Raw genomic sequence first — 18,346 nt, forward strand, 5'->3', positions numbered from 1 at the left:
TGAATGGGCAACTAAAGCGGCATCATCTGCAAAGAGTAGTTCACGGACAAGTTTCTCTTGTGTCTTGGTGTGAGCTTGCAGGCGCCTCAGATTGAAGAGACTGCCATCCGTGCGGTACCGGATGTAAACAGCGTCTTCATTGTTGGGGTCTTTCATGGCTTGGTTCAGCATCATGCTGAAGAAGATTGAAAAGAGGGTTGGTGCGAGAACACAGCCTTGCTTCACGCCATTGTTAATGGAGAAGGGTTCAGAGAGCTCATTGCTGTATCTGACCCGACCTGTTGGTTTTCGTGCAGTTGGATAATCATGTTGAGGAACTTTGGGGGACATCCGATGCGCTCTAGTATTTGCCAAAGCCCTTTCCTGCTCACGGTGTCGAAGGCTTTGGTGAGGTCAACAAAGGTGATGTAGAGTCCTTTGTTTTGTTCTCTACACTTTTCTTGGAGCTGTCTGAGGGCAAAGACCATGTCAGTGGTTCCTCTGTTAGCGCGAAAGCCGCACTGTGATTCTGGGAGAATATTCTCAGCGACACTAGGTATTATTCTATTTAGTAGAATCCTAGCGAAGATTTTGCCTGCAATGGAGAGCAATGTGATTCCCCTGTAGTTTGAGCAGCCTATACAAACATTTCATTTTATCCAATTTACTTTGAACCTCATTCATCCAATTTTGAACTGATGAGCAACATTCAATAACATGCTTTAGATTTCAAAAGCAATGATAGAAGATAGAGTAAAAGTGCCATTTAAAAACAGAAAATTTAATTTAAATTTAGACATACAGTACGGTAACAGGCCAATTTGACTAACGATCCCGTGCTGCCCAATTAACCTATTCGCCCAGTATATTTCGAATGGTTGGAGGAAACCAGAGCCCCCAGGGAAAACCCACGCAGACATGAGGAGTGTGTACAAACTGCTTAAAGTCAGCGCAAGATTCAAACGCTGGTCCTGATTTGTGTGATGACACAAACCACTATGCCAACCGTGCCAGCCCAAAAAGAAAGAAGTGCTGCCCACCAATCCAAATACCCAATTCTTTGTTTTTCCACTGCTTATTTTACATCTGCAAGGGGATCTTCTTGCCTAGAAATGTTTGGTCTTGGAATTGCAAGAAAAAATGACTGAAGAAGTTTAAAACATTGTGGAAAGTCAAACAGGCAGTCTAAAAAGGAAAGTGCAGGAATTTTTTAACAATTCCTTTCCCGCGATTCATCCTGCAGGACCCCCTACCACTTTTCAGGGGAAGCCTGCAGTCTAAATCACATCACAAAACTCACCAAATTTCACATCCAGATGACGACTCAGGCCGTGTTGCTCCATGTAAAAGCACGAGGACTAACCATGCACAGGAACTTAAGGTGTGCAGTGTAAACAACCACAAGGTGAGTAATTATGTTAAATTATGTTGATTTTTAGATTTTTCCAACATTGCTGTCTAAAAAACACTATTGAAGAGTTTGCATATTGTGGGTTTCCTCCGGATGATAAGGTTTCTTCCCACATCCTAAAGACATTGGAAGTTTCATTGGACCCTGCAAATTACCCATTGTGTTTCAGGTAGTTGATGAGAATGTGGAGGACAATACAAGATTAGGTTAAAGATAGGATTAGTTTGAAGATTTGGTGTCAAATGGGGATTGAAAAAATAGATTGTTTTGAAGCTGGTAAATTTATTACATTTCAATGAATGAAGGAAAAACTTAATATTCCAAATATTACTTTTTTTGTTATATCAAGTTAAAGCCTTCTTGATTGATAAATTAGGTCAAATTTTGAGATGACCTAGATGGAATGAGTTAGAATTATTGATTACTAAGGGTGATATGAATAAATTTATTTCAGAAATGTATAAATTACTTCAAAGAAAAGCTCCTGTTAGGTATTCATAAATCAAGATTAAGATTGATTTAGATAAAAAAATTGATGAGAATGATTGGATGTAGTTATATAATGATAGTATGGCGCAAATTATTAATGTAAGGTATTGATTGGCTCAATACAAGTTTTTACATCAATTGTATTTAACCCCAAAAAAAAAATTTTCAAAAAAAATCAACATTATCAATTTAGGTTTTAGATTTAGATGTGGCCAAGAAGTAGGCTCATTTCTTCGTTCTATTTGGCAATGTCCCAAGGTAAAACCTTTCTGGATTGAAGGGAAAGTATTTCTGGAAAGAATATTAAATGTAAATCTCCACCTTGATCAGATTTTATTTTTGTGTGGTAATGTTAAAATGATTAGTCTTAAATTAAGATTAACTATGTATCAAATTGAATTTTTATGATTAGCTTTAGCTATTTCTAGAAAGGGGATAGCCATTATTTGGAAATCAGATATAGATTTAGGAATGCAGAGATGGCATGCTGAATTGCAATCTTGTATCTACTTGAAAAAATAACTTGTACTTTATGTAATAAATATCATTTATTTTTTGAAAATGTGGAGCTCATAATTACAATATGTCGGTTTGAAAGTTTGAGAGCTCTCCATCACTCGTCCTGATGGAAATTCTCAGCTCCACGGTTATTGAATTGAGATTATATTTGTATTTGTGACATTCTCCTTTTTTTTTATTCTAGAGATTTAGGGATGGTTGGGGCAGGGGAGGGAAGTAGGGAGGGAGGTTGGGATAAGGGATATATATCACATATGTATCTTTTTTTTCAATTTATTCTTAATAATTGTAATTGTGGTTTTTAAAAATGTTAAATAAAATATTAAAAGAAGGAGGATTAGTGGAAATAAGTGGCTGATGGTCACTGCAGATTCAGTAGGCTGAAGGGTCCATTTCTGGACTGTATGACTCCAGGACTTATCAATAAGATAGAAAGAGTGCAGAGAAGATTTATTAGGATGTTGCCTGGACTTCAGGAATCGAGTTACAGGGAAAGGTTAAACAGGTTAGAATTTTATTCCCTGGAGCGTAGAAGAATGAAGGGAGAATTGATAGAGGAATTTAAAATTATGAGGGGGATAGACAGAATAAATGTAGATAGGCTTTTTCCACTGAAGGTTGGAGAGATTTAAACCAGAGGACGGGGGTTAAGAATGAAAGGGGAAAAGTTTAGGGGGTGCTGAATGCAGGCTCAATTTTAACATTTCATAAGAATTTGGACAGGTACATGGATGGGACAGGTATGAAAGGCTATGGACTGAGTGCAGGTCAGTGGGACTAGAAAAAACAGGTTCCACATGTCTAGAAGGGCTGAAGGGGCCCCATTTCTGCGCTGTGGTTCTATGATGAGAAAAGAATGGAATGGAAGATGGTCAAAGTAGGATAGAAGGAACTGTATGGTCTGCATCAGTTGAGGATACACATTTAAATTTGTATAAATGTACAAACACCATGGTCTTATTCCGTTAAACATCAAAAGATCACCAAATAAATTCAGCAATTCCAAAAATAATTTTAAAACTGCATGAAGTATAACACATGAAATGCCATCAATAGCACAAAATTAAGGATCAATTACATGTCCAAAATGAACATACAGCATGCAAAATAATCACCACAGCTGGTTTACAACACTAAAGGGTTGGCAGGCTGCCTTTGTCGAATGACGATGATTCACATGCAACTGAAAGATCACACTTGAAGAAAGAATAAATCACAGCGTGCAATATTTAAGTCAGGAAGTAAAAAGGAAAGAGTGCCAGGAGAGGCTTTTGCCAAGGCTTGAAAGGTCCATCAATTGGAGCTGCGTGAGCGAGAAAGATTCCAAGATTCCTTTGTCGTCATATACAGAACATGTAATATTACCCAAAATTGCTTTCAGCCTGTCATAAAGCAGATAAAGCGTTCCCATTAATGTTGCCTGGTGCCCCTGACAGTAAGAGAGGAAGAGAAGCAAAAGGAAACCCCTTTAGAGATGGTGTCTGCACAGACACCTATTAGATTCTTTGGCAACCTAAGCTCCAGATCCAAATCTCCAACACAATCAGAAAGCCTGCAGCACCAGACATCATTCAGGAGCCCCTCTTGCCCTCAGCACCATCTTGAATCCTGGTCCCAATAATTGGTTCCCATGATCCACTCCCCAGCAACCTGCAGCCTGTGCAGGCCCCCTGAATGCAATTCACCTGCAGCCTGAATGGGTCCCCCAGTCGGACCCCCTCACTGGTCTGTTGCCATGGTCACCGTCCTGTAGGGTTGTCTCCTCTGCTTCTCCTTCTCAACCGGTGAGGGGATTCTCCCTGTTTCTGTTTCCCTGCATTGATCTGCTGCTCCCCCAGAGCCCCCAACCCTTTATGACGACTGCCAAGTGAAGGTGCCGCCATCTTGGGCACAGACCCATGACTCCAAGAATACAGTTTAAAAATACTGTAAGGTCCTCAAACAGGCTGTTTAACAACTGTACAGAGCTGCTAGCATTTAGACTAGGAGGAGGTTGAACCCTTACGAGCAGCATTGTGCCTCTGCTCTCCTGGGTCTGCACCAGCGGCAACACTGGCATTATGGCAGGACTGCCATTTATTGTAGGAGAAACAGCTTTAAAGAAGAAGGCTTGTAAATGAACAAAGGAGATCAAATAAACCAATCAGATATACATACCTATTGGAAACATCGAGGCATGCAAATCTTGAACACTGATGTTAATTTTCCTGCTCAGTCTTATTGCAATATCTTGAAACAGCAGAGAAACCTCAAATCAACTGCTCGGCAATTTAAAGGCAAGAAAATAATTTTGGATCTGCTGCTCCGAGCCCATATCCTCTGTGAAGTCGCAGAGGGGAAGGAGCAACAGCTTTGAATTGTAGAGCAGGAGGATTTCAAGGGGCGGCGGGGTTAGGGGGGGGTGGGGTTGCAGGGTGTGGAAGTTTTGTTGAGAAGTAACATCCTCCGAAGGAGCAGGAGAACAGGGCAATGAAAGAGATGTCAATGACAAACTTCAGATTTAGTGTCAGAGGGCATACATGACTTTACAAACAATCCTGAGATTATTTTTCCTGCAGGCGAAGCAGAATTTCTAATTTTCGGTAATGTATACAAAGAAAAATGTAAACAAAAGAACTGTAAACAAAATTGCTGCAATACAGAGAGAGAGAAAAATTACTAATGAACAATGTACAAAGTAAGAGCATCTGATTGCGCTTGTTGTTTGGTATTCAGATGGTGGAAGTGTAGCAACTATTGCTAAACCTGGAAATGAATCTTAAGGCACCAATAGATCTTTCCTGATGGCAACAGCAAGAACAGAGAGGTGTGGAGTGGATCTTCGATGATTGCTGCTACTCTCCAATGGCAGCATTCCATGTAGATTTTCTCAGTGGTGGGGACAATTTTCCCTGTGATGTACTGGGCTATGTCCAATTCCTTTCCCATGGCTTTCTACCAGAAGTATTGGTTTCCTCATAACAGGCCATGATGCAGTCAGTCAGTGCACTTTCCACTACACATCTGTAGAAGATTATCAACATTTTCAATCTCAGACCAAAGCTCCACAAACTCATAAGTGGAGACACTGATGTACTTTCTTCATGATGACCTTGGTCTGTTGCATCCAGGAAAGGTCCTCCAAGATAGTGACCCACAGGAATTTAAATTTGCTCATCCTCTCCACCTCTGATTCCCCCCCCCCCCACCCCCAGTGATCACTGGATCATACACATCTGACTTTCCTTTCGTAAAATCCAAAATGAGCTCCTTGTATTTGATGACAGTGAGTGCAAGGTTGTTGTTGGGGCTCTATTCAGCCATGTTTCCGATCTCCCTCCTCTATGCTGACCCATCAATCCTTTTTATACAACCCACTCCCGTGGTATCATCACCAAATTTGTAGATGGGGCTGTTGTTGTACTGAGCTGCATAGTTATAGCTGTAAAGCGAGTAGAACAGGGGACTATCAATGCAGCTTTGTGGGATTCTGCAAAAAAATGTTCTTACCAATCCTCACTTTTTGGGGTTTGGAGGTGAAGAAATACAGGATCTAATTACACAGTGGGGTGTAGAGTTCCGGGTCTTGGAGTTTGCTGATCAGTTTAGAGGAATGATGGCGTTGAATGCCAAAGTATAGTCAATAAAATACATCTTGATGTATGCGTCTTTTCACGCCAAGTGATTCAGGGATTTGTGTCGAGCCAGTGAGATAACATTGGCAGTAGACCCGTTGCTGTGGTTAGCAAATTGGAACTGATCCATGCCGCCACTCAGACAGAAGTCCATATGCTTCAGCGCCAGTCTCACAACACACGTCTTCACTGTGGATGTGCACGCCATTGGTCAGTAGTCACATGGGCAGGTCACACTCTTTTTGGCCACTTGTACAAGTGCAGCCCATTTCATACAAGTGGGCACCACGCTCTGCCAGAGTGAGATGGTGAAGATATCTGTGAATACTTTGGCAAGTTGGTCAGCACAGGTTTTCTGTACTTGGCTGGGTACTCTATCTGGACCAGATGCTTCCCTTGGATTCACGCTCCTAAAGACAACCTGCATTTCATCATCGGAAACTGACAGTTGAAGATAAGGCACTGAGTTCATCTGGGATGGGGACCTTGCTGTCTCCTACCACACTGGATTTGGTTTTGTCATTTAGGCTCTACCACAACTATTGGGTATACTTGCTTGCTTCCATTTTCATCTGGAATCTTCAATTCACCCAGGAGATGGCTTTTCATACCTGGTCCTTATGTAGTGTTCTGTATCTCTGAACCTGTGATCCAGCTCTCAGCAGGTTTGGATTTCATTGCTCATCCAGGGCTTCTGGTTGGGGGAAGACCCTGATCCATTTGGTGGAGACACACTCATGCACAGCTAATTTGATGAAGTATGTAACAGCGCTAGTGCTATCATTCAGATCCTCAACTGAGCTCTTGAACTCCACCCAATCCATTGACTCATGTCAATGCAGTAACTGTTCTTTGGCCTCCTGCAACCACCTTCCAGCTGTGCTGATCTCTGGATCCATTCATTTTAGGCTCCATCGATATGAAAGCAGAAGGAGCACTGTCAGATGGTGTGAGTTGCCAAAAATGTGGTCTCAGGAAATAACGGAAACCTTCCTATCTGAGTGATGCAGTGATCAAGTGTGCTGAGACATCTGGTACAGCAGATTACAGTCTGGTGATAATTGACTTGGTTTTCTTGAGAAAGACCTGGATAAAGTCACTGACTATGATTTGTAGTGCATCAGAGTAGGCCATCTCTTGTTTATTGACCACATCATGGAGCTCCGCAAGAACCTGTTTGTAATCGGCATTGGGAGAGATATAAACTCCAGTGAATATCACTAATGAGAACTCTCGGGGTGGATGGAAGGGTCCGCATTTAAATGAGATTTTCTCTGAGGAAAGGCAGCAGGTGGTCGACACAACCCCATTATCCATCCACCAGCCAATATTAACTGAAAAGCACACCCTGCCACCCTCTTCTTGCCAGAATCCAAATTTTGATCCAGTCTGTGAATGGTGAAACCTGGTTGGATCACAGTGTCTGTTGTATTCTGTTAGCCAGGTCTCAGTGTGACTTAAATTTTTCTCACTTACCTCTGATAAAGTAGCTGATGAGGTTATCAGTTTTATTTTCCCATGACTGGACATTCAGCAATAATGTGGTGAGTAGGAGAGGTCTCAGTACCCTGCACTTCTGATCCTGGTCCTCAATGCCACATTTCCAGCCCTCACCTTGACGATGGCCTGGCCCTTTAAATATGGTCAAGAAAGTGAGTGTGATCTCAACCACAGGCTCCCAATGAAGAAATTTTTTCACAGGACAAGTTAAGAGGAGCAGCAACAACCATTTCCTCGTATTAAACATATTATTTACCGTTACCACCCCTCAAAAAAAAACTCTTTCATGTCGCAAAGCCCTTCTTGGATTCATAATCTATGACAAAATGTTTATTCAGTCACATTCTTAAATACTGCACTTCACAAGTACCCTGTATATCAAATGTGTCACTGCCTGTTGCATATAATTAAACATAACAACAGGCACAGAATGTAAAATGCACATTACAGCACTTGTACATCACATTTGCTGTTTTGATTTTCAAATTGAGTGGCTCTGTAACAGGCAGAGGAGCTCAAGAAACCAAAGTTTCTCCCACAATGAGGTGGAATGATTCCAACTGCTGGAAGATGAGCGTTGGACTTGTGAAAATGGGATGGTAATACATTAGCTGCAGTTTCTGATGCTGTTAATCATCCTACAAAAACAAAGTTACAAACCAAGATGTTGCCAAGACTTGAAAGTTTAGTGAACCAGTCAGAGCTATGAGAATACGAGGGAATAAATTGTGGGAGAAAAGCTTATGGATTACAGCTGTCAAGTACATAGAAGCCCAAATGTCCTACTTACTCACAATTTCAATTTGGGTGGAGATTCTAATGCCTCAAACATTGAAAAGGACACATGAGACACCCTCAGGGAAAATCTTCATTCCTCCTGTACAGATCATCAATATTTCACAGCATGAACCATTACTCTCTATATCCCTCCCATACATCTATTTTAAGATCTTCATTGGGGAGTACACTAAAATGATCCCAAGTGAAATGGAAGGGGTGCTGAGCAGAAACTAATTGAGTGGAGGTTACTTAGTGAAGGAAAATATAATACTGCCTTTATGGCCAAAACTATTTCACAACAGAGTCATTCACTCTCACGGGATATTAGTAGTCTTCCTTCCAAATAGGATGTCATTTGGCCCACAGAATCAGTAACAGTCTCACAGCAATCCTATCAATCACTGACTTACTGTTATGAATTATCTCAAAAATGGTCGTCAACTTCATTTTAATGTTCTTACCACCTCGCAAAACAAGTAATAATTTAGAATAATCATTTGAAGGTGAGTTATATACAAGCCTCCAAATAGCAGCTGAAATACAAGGTACAAATGACACCAGGAGGTAGAGAGGGTAGGCAGCGTTATGGTGGTCATGGGGAACATCATTATACAAGTAGACTGCATAAACAGGTTAGCATTGGATCTCAAGATAAGAATTTTATGGAATGCCTTCAAAGTGGCTTTTTAGACCATCTTGTGGTCAAGACCTCAAGAGAAAAATAATTCTGTATTTAGTGTTGTGCATTGAACTAGATTTGATTAAGGAGCACAGAGAAATGGCAGAAGTTACAGTTGATGCATTGGTGGTCATATACCAAAATTCCTTGGATTCTGGGCAGGTCTCGGCAGTCTGGAAGACAGCAAATGTCACGCCACTTTTTAAGAAGGGATGTAGGCAGAAGACTGGAAATTATCGGCCAATTAGCTTGACGTCTGTAGTTGGAAAAATGCTTGAAGTCGTCATTAAAAATGAAATAGTGAAACTTTTGGAACGTAAGGGTTCGATCAGGCAAACGCAGCATGGTTTTAGAAAGGGAAGATCTTGTTTGACAAATTTGTTAGGATTCTTTGAGGATATAATGGGTGCGGTGGATAGAGGGGAACAGGTTGATGTTGTGTATTTGGATTTCCAGAAAGCGTTTGATAAGGTGCCGCACAAGAGACTTATCAGTAAGTTACAGGAAAGTGGAGTCTGGGGAAGTATATCGGGATGGATTGAAAATTGGTTGTCTGACAGGAGGCAGAGAGTCAGGATAAGTGGGAGTTTTTCAGGTTGGCAGAGAGTGATAAGTAGGGTGCCACAGGGGTCGGTGCTAGGCCCACAACTGTTCATCATTTACATTGATGACTTGGAGGAGGGGACAAAATGTGGTGTAGCCAAGTTTGCGGATGACACCAAATTGAGTGGAAGAGCAAATTGTAATGAGGATGTGGAGAGTCTGCAGAGGGATATAGTTAAGCTGGATGAGTGGGCAAAGATCTGGCAGATGGAGTACAATGTTAGTAAGTGTGAGGTTATCCACTTTGGCAAGAAAAATAAAAGAGCTGAATATTATTTAAAGGGTGAAAAACTACAGCATGCTGTTATGCAGAGGGATTTGGGAGTGCTTGTGCATGAATCGCAAAAAGTTAGGTTGCAGGTGCAGCAGGTTATTAAGAAGGCAAATAGAATGTTGGCCTTCATCACTAGAGGAATTGAATTCAGGAGTAGGGAGGTAATGTTGCAACTGTATAAGGTACTGATGGACACCGCACCTGGAGTACTGTGTCCAGTTCTGATCTCCATATTTGAGGAAGGATATACTGGCTTTGGAGACGGTCCAGAGGAGGTTTACTAGGTTGATCCCTGGGATGAAGGGGTTGACTTATGATGAAAGATTAAATTATCTAGGATTGTATTTGCTTGAGTTCAGAAGAATGAGAGGAGATCTTATAGAAACATATAGGATTATGAAGGGTATGGATAGGATAGATGTAGGAAGGTTTTTTGAGCTGGCCGGGGAAACTAAAATGAGAGGACACAGTCTCAAGATTTGGGGGAGTAGATTTAGGACAGAGATGAGGAGAAATAGTTTTTCCCAGAGAGTAGTGAATGTTTGGAATTCTCTAACCAGGGAAGTGGTTGAGGCTGCCTCATTAAACATATTTAAAATTCGGTTAGATCAATTTTTACATGATAGAGGAATTAGGGGATATGGGGAGAAGGCAGATGGTGGAGTTAGGTCATAAATTAGATCAGCCATGATCTTATTGGATGGCGGAGCAGGCTTGATGGGCTATTTTTGGCCTACTCCTGTTCCTACTTCCTATGTTCCTATGTAGTAAAGGAATCCTTAGGAGACAGTGTTCATATGATAGAATTCACTCTACTGTTTGAGAGGGAGAGGGTGAAATTAGATGGGCCAGTGAAGGCAGGCTATTTAGTGAAGGCAACTCATGCTACAAGCCTACACGAGCAAGGCCCCTCAACTCTTCCTCCACATCAATGAATACTTTGGTGCTGCCTCATATACCCATGATGAGCTCATCGACTTCATTCACTTTGATGCCAACTTCCATCCCGATCTCAATTCACTTGGTCCATCTCTAGCAAAACTCTCCCTTTCCTTGATCTCTCAGTCTCCATCTCAGGAAACATACTCTCGCCAGACATCTTCTATAAAACCACCAACTCAGCAGCTACCTCGAATACATCTCTTCCCACCCTGTCACCTATAAGGATTCTATTCCATTCTCTCAATTCCTCCATCTCTGCCCCATCTCCATCCAGGATGAGGACTTCCATGCCAGATCATCAGAGATGGCCTCCTTCTTCAAACAATGTGGCTTTCCTTCCACCACCATCAACTTGGCACTTACCTACATATCCTCTATTACCCTCACATCTGCTCTGGCCCTCCCCACCCCCACAAACAAGGACATGATTCCTATTGTCCTCACCTACTACCCCACCAACCTCTGAATCCAACACATCCTCTTCTGCCACTACTATGTGATGCCACCACTAGGTAATACTTTCCTCTCTACCTTACACAGGGACTGCTCCCTCCATGACTCCCTTGTCCATTCCTGTGTTCCTACCAATCATCCTCTTGGGACCTGCCCATGACTGGAGATACTTCACTTGCGCTCACACCTCCTCCCCCTTGGCCCAAACAGTCCTTCCAAGTGAAGCAACAGTTTGCTCCTACTGTGGTCTCTTCTACATCGGAGAGACCGGACACAGACTGGGAGATAATTTCGTTGAGCATCTTGGCTCTGCCTTTCGCAATAGCATGGATTTCCCAGTGGCCTTCCATTTCAATTCTCTATCCCATTCCCTTACTGTCTTTGACTTCCCTTGTCAACCATGTCTGTCCATGGTCTCATGTACTTCCAGACCAAGACCACCCATAAATTGGAACAACAAACACTATCTTCCGACTGGGCACCCTCCAACCGGATGGGATTAATATTGACTTATCTGGCTTTCATTAACCACCCCTCACCCCCATCCCTATCATCTCTCCATTCCCTGTCTCCTTTCACATAGACATGATAAATTCTATCTAGTCCGTTATCACATCCAATTATCACTTTTTGATGGTCTGGATTCCTCCCCCATTGTTTGAATTCTGTGTCCTTCTGCCTTTTCTGATTTTTTCCCTTGAAGAAGGGCTCAGACCCAAAACATCAACAATATATCTTTGACTCCTGTAGATGCTGAAAAGACCAGCAGAGTTCCTCCAACATTCCAATGTGCTTACAGTAAAGGCATGCAACAGGAGCAGACCAAACAGGATAAGAAGGGGACTTGATCAGGAATGATGGTAGAGCAGCAATATGGAGCTTTTGGGAGTAATTCAGAAGATGCAGGCTTGTTTCATCCCAAAGAAGAAACATTCTAAAGGGAGAATGAGGTAAGTGGCTGACAAGGGAAGTCAAAGACAACATAAAAGCAAATAATGCAAAAAAAAAATAAGCGGAAGGCAGAGGATTGGATAGTTTTTAAAAGCCAACAGAAGGCACCTAAAAGAATAGGGGGAGAAAAGATGGAATACAAAATTAAGCCAATGAATAATATGAAAGAGGAGAAATTTTTTATCAGATATATTTGAAGAGTAAAAAAAAGGCAAGATTGGATATCAGACCAACAAAAATATATGGTAGAGAAAGAGCAATTGGGAAAAAAGGAATGGTGGATGAACTAACAAGATATTTTGCATCAGTTTTATCAGCAGAAGGACACCAGCAGCTTGCCAGAAATTCTTGACTGGATAGGCTACACCCCAGGGTTCTGAAAGAGGTAGCTGAAGAGATTATGAATGTTCGAATAGTAAACGTTCAAGAACCACTAATGTCAGGAAATGGTTCCAGAGAATGAGAAAAGTGCAAAAATCACTCCACTTTAAAAGGAGAGAGACAAAAGGCAGGAAATTATTGGTCAGATCCGAGAGTCCTGCAGGTCCTCATGCTTATTTATTGCCTTTGCCACAATGAGAGATGCAACCTGTAACAAAAAGCTCACTTGGCTTTCGGATCTCAGACTTCTTACTCTAACTGCATTTTACGATGGCAGCATAACAGATGACTTAGACAAGCATGCAGACAGCGCTTCTTTGTGCACTTCTGCCGCTGAAGTAACTGCTGGAAGACGGTCATGATTAAATATAAAACCATACATTTAATACTCTCGAAACGAAAGTCACTGACTGATCAGACATCCTCTCATGATTTAACTTGGAGATGATGAAAACCCTTAAGTTGCATTGGGTGTATATTTTGGTCAGGGAGTTCCTTTGAGCTGTTCCAATTCTGCTCCACCTCCAGTAAAAGTACACCGGTGAGTTGGAACTGTTCCAAGACATTTTCCAGCCATTGCTCCTTGAACGGTACAAAAGCTGCATTCATTTGATGCATTCTGAAATGTGGCTGCAAAAACAAAGCTGCACACATTTTCAAATTGGTGCTGCACTTAGCAAAGGGAGACAAAAAAACACATTCTTTATCTTTATTTGAATAAAAAGTGTCTTATACAAAAGCGAATCATTCATACAGGCACCACAAGATAATCTTCTACATCACCTTCACGCTACTTTTACTGTGCCTGTTGTGCTCTCTCACCATCAGAACCCATTCTCCTCCGAGACCTCATTATAAAAGGAATGTGAGCACACAAAACACCACTATAAATCTTCAATATTCTGGCAAGACCATGATGCAGAACATCCCCAGCTTACCCAGACCTCTGAAGCAGGTTTTCAAAACTTTAACGACATGCTCCATTATTTCCCAGAAGCACAAATGGATCTCGTTAAACTGGCATTTCACTTAGCTGCAGAGTGGCCACAGAACTGTCTTGAGAGCTGGAGTTAATTAGGATATTCATGGATCAGCAGTGTGTGATTGAGGATCAACTTAAATTCATGCACTGTGGTCATTTCCAAGCAACTGAGAATTTCATTTTATTGTCACAAATAAGCTGAGAAAATGAACAAGAAGCCAACTCCAACCTCAGTCTATAACTTCTTTCATCTATGTCACTTCATAATATTTAATTGGCCTGTATTTACTGCCTCCTAATTGAAAGACAGAGCTAATTGATCCCTCAATTAGGAGGCCAAAATGGAAATGTTAATTAAATTTGGTGACGACCCAGATAAAACAAAGCTTCAAGTGACTGAGATTAATTGCAAAGATATAATTTGTGTAATGATCCATTTCTCAATCCATTTTCAAGAGAAGTTACTCTGTTTTTTTTATTGTAAGTTGCTGCGTCTAAATAAACGAGGCAAATAGCGAAACAATGTTTTCATCAATTATGAGATTCTATTTGTAAAGTACTCTCTGGGTATTAAGTTTTTTTTTAAAGAGTTCACTATTTAATTTGTTATAATTTTAAGATCTAGAAGGCCGCAAGGAATGGCAAACTTAGTGAAGTCCATCTTGGATGGAGACTTTCTGTCCTGTTAGATGCCACCTCAAGAACACATCCAACATCATAAAAAATTCCTGTCACCCTGACAACATTGTCTTTCCACAGCTACTTTCGGGCAAAGAAAACAGAAACATTAAGCTCAGCACTTCTAGGATCAAGAACAGTTCCCCCCACCCCCAATAGACATCAGGCTCTCTAACCTCTCCAAACTATCCTTATCCTAACTATATACTACTCCAGTACACCAAAAGATCTGTCTTTACTCCTGAAATATCATTTTTAAAAAAATCTTGTATTAACTGCAACAGTGAACTTTCATATTGATGATCCTTTGTTTGGTCTTGGCATATTGTGGTAATTTTTTATTGTATTGTAGTTAGTGTATCTTATGTGTCATTTGGCTGCAGCAAGTAAAAATGTCGGTGCATCTCTATGTGGTACTTAAATCGAGATCCTTGTTATTGCAGCGGACAGAGCTAAGGTGCTCCACAAAACAATCTCCAGTTTGTATCCTATGCTCTGGATGGAGCACTGGATGGAGCACTGGATCCATTAAATGCCATCTATAGAATCACAAGGGTTGCTTCACTTGGAAAGACTGTTTGGGGCCCCATATTGTGTAGGAGGAGATGCGAGTGCAAGTGTAGGACTTCTTGCAGTCACAGCGATAAGTACCAAGGTGGTAATTAGTAACAAGGGATTATTCAGAGCCCCAAATAGTCTCTATCCCACTGTCTCTTTTCTGCCAGCTCCTCATCTTTTTCCTTCCTGCTCCTATCTGAGAGGTATCCTTCTTACCCCTCTTCCTTCTCCCCCTAAAATTCTCAGCTTTACCTTCTATCTGGCTGCCTTTTTCATCTATTACCTCTTACTGTTAGCCTGTGTTCTACCTCCTCCCTCCCTCGTTTTCACTCTTCTTTCTCCCACCTTTTAATTCAGCCATTTACAGGGCCCTCCATAATGTTTGGGAGGAAAACATTTTTTTTCCTATATTTACAAGTGCTCCACTGTTTTAAATTTGTAATCAAACAATTAATATGTGATTAAAGTTGACATTCCAGACATTGTTCAAGCTTATTTATATACATTTTGGTTTTTTGAGCTGGCCGGGGAAACTAAAATGAGAGGACACAGTCTCAAGATTCGGGTGAGTAGATTTAGGACAGAGATGAGGAAAAAAAAGTTTTTCCCAGAGAGTAGTGAATGTTTGGAATTCTCTAAACAGGGAAGTGGTTGAGGCTGCTTCATTAAACATATTTAAAATTCGGTTAGATAAATTTTTACATGATAGAGGAATATGATAGGGAATATGGGGAGAAGGCAGGTAGGTGGAGTTAGGTCATAAATTAGATCAGCCATGATCATATTGAATGGCGGAGCAGGCTCGATGGGCCATTTTTGGCCTACTCCTGTTCCTACTTCCTATGTTCCTATGACCATGTAGAATTTACAGCACCATAATATTTGGGACATAGCAAAGATATGCACATTAAATTAGTCATGTTCAGTACTTTGTTGCATATCCCTTGCATGCAATGACTGCATGAAGTCTGTGATTCATAAACATCATCAGGTGCTGAGTATCTTCTCTGGTGATGCTCTGCCAGTCCATCTTCAATTCCTGCTTGTTTGGAAGTGGTACACTTTGATCTTGGGCAGTTCCTTTCTGTCTCCACAATTTGCTCTTGCCATCAGTCTGATACAAGTTAATCTTGGTGTCATCTGTCCATCAGACTGTTTCCCCAGAATTCAACAAGCTCTTTTAAATACTTTTTGGCAAACTGTAATCTGGCCATTCTGTTTCTGTGGTCAACTCATTGTTTTCATCTTGCATTGTAGTATCTGTATTTCTGTTCTTGAAGTCTTCTGCAGACAGTAATCATTGATACACCTGCCTCATGAAGAGTATTTCTGATCTGTCCAACAAAGGTTTGTGGATTTTTCTTCATTATAGAACAAAAGAACATTTCAAAACAGAAATAGTTCCTTTGGCTCTTCTAGCTAGTGCCAAAATAATATTTAAGCTAGTCCCACTGACCAGCAACTCGACCAGAGCCCTCCCATCCATGTATCTATCCTAATTCTTATTAAGTGTTACAATTGAGGCCGAATTCACCACTCCAGCTGGCACCTTGTTCTACTCTCCCACCATTCTCTGTGTGAAGATGTTCCCCCTTATGTTCCGACTAAACCTTTCCCTTTTCAGTTGTAATGGATTTGCGTTAATCTTTAAAGTTAAAAATATTTAGTTATAAAATATATATTTCTTAGTAAAGTAAATTAGGACTTAAATATATTTCAAGTGAGGGAATTGTGAGATCTATTCAGGGTTACACAGAGACACCACAGACCTTGATAGAGAAGTCGGTTTGGAGTCGCAGCATCTGGAAAACAGAGTCATAAGGCTGAAGAAGTGTTCTTCATTGAAACTCAAGTCCCATGTGTGGTTCTTAAAAGCATTTTTGTATACAATCAGCATAATGCTAGCAGCTGCTTCAAAATTCAAGTGCCGTCTGAGTGACATGTGTAGACTTTCCGGAATCGTAAACCACTTAAGTTTCTTGGAACAGAGTCGAGAACATGATGCCAGAGAAACATAAATGAAGAAGGCATAGACATTTTGAAACCAGAAGGAGAAATTGACCCTCCTGTTGAAGACACACCGGTAAAACAGTAGTCTCTGGAGAGAGAAGGAGATGCTAATCTGTATTGTATTATCTTTATCATAGGAGATACACAACATAAATGGCTGTTAAATAACTTCTGAATGCTCTTTTAAAAAAGAGAGAGGCAGTCTCATTTATGCCCAGAAAATGTTTGAGAAAGAAATCATCGGGAAGATCACAGTTCTGCAACCTAACAAGATAGGGGGAAACTTGTTAAAACACTGGTAAGAAGAATATCTCTCTAAAAGACAGCTCATCAAAAAATTTGAGAGTTTAAAGAGATGTATAGGCATGATATTTAAAAGTGCTTCATAATTACTTCTGAACCACAATTTTAAAAATATCCTGAAGTTCAACAAGATATTTGAAACTGGACTTTAAAATTGACTTTTTCAGAATCAAGCTTAACTGTAATAGTTTGGGATTACACACACATTTATACATTTATGGAGAGCGGTGTTTAAAATAGAGTTAAGTTTAGAGATAGGTAAGAAATTCTATTTTAGTAATAGTTTTTCAATACTCTATTTATAATTTTAAATCATATAACATTAATTATAACATATTCATACAAACATTATACAATTAAATAAACCTCCCCAACCTCCTTCATCCACCCCACTAACACCCTCCCTCCTCCCCCTTCCACCTACAAAGAAGAAAGGAGATCATCACTTGAAGACAACAATAATCAACTTTTTTTAGCTGCAGAAACTGAGACATCCACCAGAGCGGACTAAGAGATTAAATCTTCATACCAAGAGTTTTTAAATGTGGGCTCCATACTTTTATAAAAAACCTGATATTTATCCCTCAAATTATACATTATCTTTTCTAAAGGAATGCAGGATTTCATTTCAGTATGTCATCTTTGCATTCCTAAAATTAAATCAGATTTGCAAGTAATAGCCAAACACTTTTTTAGAAATGGCTAAAGCGAAATGTATAAATTCGATTTAGTACATAGTCAATCTCAATCCTAAAGTAATCGACTTAATATCCCCTAATAAAAAAAAATCATTGGATCAAATAGTTAACTCACTTTTAATACTTGCTCCAAAAACAATTTAACTTGTATTCAAAAATTCTTAACCTTAGAACAAGTCCAAGTCAACTGAAAAAAAGTACTTATCTCTTGTCCATATCTAAAACACAAATCTGAATAAATTAATTCAAATTTATTTAATTTCTGAGGGGTTAAATACAATTGATATAAAAAATTATATTGTACTAATTCATTGCTTACATTTATAAGCTTAGTCATCATATCCTTACATAAATTTCTCCAAACGTTTTCATCTATCTTTCTATTTAAATCAAGTTTTCATTTAATTCCTGATTTATGAACATTCAACGTAGACATTTTATTTTATAATAACATATATCTCAGAGAAAAACTTATTTGTTTCTTCCTTAGTAAGCAATAAGTCCAAGGCAGATTGTCTAGGTAATTTTAAACCATGTCCTAA

At 40.1% G+C, this 18,346-nt stretch overlaps 1 long non-coding RNA gene across 1 annotated transcript in view; it reads left to right on the forward strand.

Annotated features, from left to right (window-relative positions):
• Positions 1 to 18,346, forward strand: part of LOC138751467 (uncharacterized) — a 151,694-nt gene that overhangs the window by 62,469 nt on the left and 70,879 nt on the right. Inside the window, exon 3 of the long non-coding RNA XR_011349963.1 lies at positions 1,223 to 1,384. This is a non-coding gene — a long non-coding RNA (uncharacterized lncRNA). The remainder of the gene's footprint in view (positions 1 to 1,222; positions 1,385 to 18,346) is intronic.

This window comes from Narcine bancroftii, chromosome 1, assembly GCF_036971445.1.
Source record: "Narcine bancroftii isolate sNarBan1 chromosome 1, sNarBan1.hap1, whole genome shotgun sequence".
Classification (NCBI taxonomy): Eukaryota; Metazoa; Chordata; class Chondrichthyes; order Torpediniformes; family Narcinidae; genus Narcine; species Narcine bancroftii.